Source organism: Triticum dicoccoides, chromosome 2B (genome assembly GCF_002162155.2).
Source record: "Triticum dicoccoides isolate Atlit2015 ecotype Zavitan chromosome 2B, WEW_v2.0, whole genome shotgun sequence".
In the NCBI taxonomy this organism is placed as follows: Eukaryota; Viridiplantae; Streptophyta; class Magnoliopsida; order Poales; family Poaceae; genus Triticum; species Triticum dicoccoides.
Window position 1 is genome coordinate 455,669,839 of NC_041383.1, and position 4,173 is coordinate 455,674,011.

Genomic DNA, 4,173 nt, shown 5'->3' on the forward strand with positions numbered 1-4,173 from the left:
AGGCCAACGACTGCGCATCCTCCTCATCAGACACAAGGGCCCAAAAACGAGATCCAAGCATCGGCAGCAGAGAGGAAGGAGGGGAGTACCCCACCCGCGGGGGGACGGGGGAGGGGAGAGGGAGAGCATCTGCACGCGGAGAGGAGTGCAACCGGACGCCGGCCAACGGGGCAGGGCTGAGAGTGGGCCTGCCGAGGCGAGGAGGGGAGGAGGAAGGGAGGAGGGAGGGAGAGGAAGGAGGAGCCATTTCCGAACCTCCGAAATAATCCCGGGCTCCTGAACTACACATAATGGTGGCGCAAATTAGACAAGTTCCATACACGAAATGGGACATGCGATGTGCGCTCTGAAAGAAAGGCAGGAAGGGTGAAGAAACAGGTGTCACATATGCTTGCAAGGCACTATAGGACAGTGCTTGCAAGGAAAATATTAGCATGATGTACCTCTTTTTTAAGTTAGCAACGTGTATAACTTTTCCCCCGCAAAAAAAAGTAACGTGTATAACTTTTGAAACATGGGTTCTTCCCTTAGGGTTTATTCGGTTTACTATTTTTTCAAACCATAAGAATAGGAAAAGTAAATGATTAATAGGTCATGTCAGTTTTTTTTTGGAAAAGGGGAGATTCCCCGGCCTCTGCACCAGAAAGATGCATACGGCCATATAGGTCATGTCAGTTGAATTGAAGAATTCACCACTGAAAGTGCACCCCCAATCTCCTAATTGGATTGATAATTAATGTCAACGTATCTTAAGGGACTTAGCCTTTTCATTTTTGTGATCCGAAACCATATTGAGTCCCTTAAGACTGACATGACCTTTTCATCATGGATGGTGCTGGACACAGAAGAAACAACAACTGAACATCTCCAGTGGTGACTGCACTAGTGGTTGATGATGGACACAAAAGAAACAATGACCACTAGATATCTACAGCGGTGACTACAACCGCTCAGGTGCGGCTCCTTGAGTACATTGATATGTATATGCATTGCTGTAATATGAAATGTATTTCAACAAATGGCTATATTGAGTACTACCCTTAAGTTGTAATTCAACTGATATATAATTATGTTGGGTTAATGTATTGTTTAATTGAGTTATTTATTGTCGGTTGTTATACTTTGTATTTTTAATTAACTAAATGTACTAGAGACTAATAGAGCAGAAGGCATGTTACTGGTAAGTAAAATACTAGTGAAGATCTAATTTTGAAACATGCCATAGGTAGAGTAGTTACTAGTGACACTCACCTATTTTGCTAATTACTGGTAACCTCTTACCACTAGCGAGTTACCATTGACGGCTACTCTGCTCGTCAATAAAGTGGAAAATGCACCAATCACTGGTAAGCTGTAGTAGTGGTCCTACATTGGCTTGTGTGCATGGGAACCTTCAAGGTGTGAAGGAAGCAAGATGTTTGCACAGACCTAGAGACCTATTTGGTGAAGATCTACCCTGATCAAGGCTAGACTTTCATGGTCGTAAGCCTCGGTGGCATAGGTTGAGTGCTCCATTGTGGGTGTAGTTCTCCATAGACTTGTCCACCATGGATCTAGCAACTATGGTCTTCGTGATCCTAGAACTTTTATGGTTCAAAGTCTCCATCAACATGAAGTAGGACAAGGCAAACTATCCGAATCATGGGAAAAATCTTATGCCATGCCCAGGTGATGGTGTCCTGGATAAGGGGGTGCTAACCATGTCGGCTTCCGGACATATGGGCTAGGCCGAGCACCCTCAATGTAATTGTCTTGTGGACCATATTCGTCAGGCTCCCAGGAGCGTCTAGAAGAAATCTCCCCCAAAGAGTTGGTGCATACTCCAAGACATAGAGGCAATCGTCGGAAAGATTAATCTTAGATGTAACCGACCTATGTGTAACCCTAGGTACCCCCGGTGTTAATATAAGATGAGGTGTGTAGACCTAGAGGCCAACACATTCATACACGAGCTCATGGTAAATCAACCTAGTCTGTACGTACCCCATCAATAATCAATACAATCAAAGCAGGACGTAGGGTGTTATCTCTTAGAGAGAGTCCAAACCTGGGTAAAGTCATGTGTCCCTATTACCATCGTGCCAAGGCTACCAGCTCGGAACCCTCTACCCGAGATTTGCCAAATTTAACTTTGTCATTAGTGGCCCATGCAGGTCCCTCTATGTAGTCAAGTCGATTCGATGGCGTCAACAGGCGATAATTAGATATGTGCCAGCATAGCTTCTACGCCGCACCTCGAGTCGACTGAACCATCAGAGAAGATGAAAACTCCAATCCCTTGTCAAGACATGCATCGAGCTTGACAAATTAGATCATGTTGTGATCCCCTTGCCCATGACTTTAGATCTGTCCAAGGAATAGCAGGCAACTTCCACCCAAGCACTGAGGTTCTATCGGGCTCAGACGGAAGTTATACCTTACCGGACCAAGCCCGGAGCTCAAATCTGACGAGATAATATGCGCCCAAGTGAGCCAGGCCCCACAAAAAGGACTAGGGACGATGTTAGATTGACCTCGGGAGAACTCATCTCGGATAGAGTTGTCAGATATAACAGGAACGAAAATTTCGCTCCTACCTAGCACCCATGACAAGTATTGCCCGGAAAAATGGGGCCAACCAACATGTGGGATTTAGCCCTCATTGTGCAAAACACAAACAAGATGACTCGGCAATTCTGGACATGTATTTTGTTCACAAAAAAGTAAATTTCAGATTACGGGGATCACAAAGCCATAGTGGCATTCCCTCAACATTTACGACAAGGGGAGTAGGAGAGAAGTCTTTCGACGCTATCTAAGGATGTTCACTGAACTCTCCGACCTAGTAAAAAAATATTACGTCATGAAGGACGCCTGGATAGCCCATCAATGGTGCGAAAACCTTAGCTCGGAGTTGACCGAAGAGGGAGAATGAAGTGGGCGCCCATGCCCTAACCGACGGTCCAAGCAAAACAACACCGATAAGATTGACGAGCAACCTTCACGAAAGAGAAATCTATCAAAAAGTTGCAGAACTAAATCGCTACTGGATGATCTAGAGTATTAGTATGAAGTAGTTTGGTGATCTAGAGTATTAGTATGAAGTAGTTTGAGTGATCAAGAATAAAATTACTATCTTGAACATTTTTCATGATTGTGATCCCTCATTAATTACTTTCAGTCAAGTAGTTGATGTTGGACAAGGAAGACAACGCAATGGGTTATGTTTGCTTATATTCACATAGAAGTTATATTGTCATGGATCTTCTAACATGTGGTGCTTGCTTATAATCTTTTGCTAGCCAAAAGTTTTGTACTAGAGATACTACTTGTGCATCCAAATACCCTTAAACCTAGTTTCTTCTCATAAGAGTCCACCATATCTAACTATGGATTGAATAAGGTCCTTCAAATAAGTTGTTGTTGGTGCAAAGCAACTCATAAATATGTATGATCTTTTATCATAAGGGAAAATAAGCTTTGTATGAACTTGTGATGGTAATGCAATATAAGCGACAGACTGCTCAATAAAGTTTGCTATCATAAGGGGCAATATAAAGTGGCATTCCTTTGCTTTAAGACCTTGCACATCAAATTCAAAAGCGCATGGCAACCTTTGCTTCCCTCTGTGAAGGGCCCATCTTTTACCTTTTAGTCTTTACTTAATTGCAAGAGTCAAAGGTATTTATCCCTGTTCCAACCTCAATTATTCTCCACTTGGCTAGCATTATGTGGTCAGGGAATTATCCAGGCATATATATCCGGTTGAATATATGTAATCATGAGTATTATTGCTAACATTATCCCTGATATAAATAAGTTGGGTGGTGAAACATTGAACCCCCATCTTCCTTTCTGCCTGATTGAAACAGTTTGTACTAAGAATATGCTTTGAGTGCCATCAATCATGGAAGACTATATGATAGTTGAGTATGTGGAATTTTCTAAATCAAAAGCTCTTACGTAGTCCTTTCCTGAAGTATAATGAATTGTAATTGTTTTGATGACTAAGAACATGTTTGTTAGTTTCCAAAAAAAAATAAACTTTGAATTGTGACTGAATTATTACTTGATCATGAGATGTTATATGATTGACACCTGCTATTATAATAATGATCATGATGCTACCATGTCTGTATTTTGTTTTATCGACACCTCTCTCTATAAACTTATGGTCATGATTATCGAGTTCGG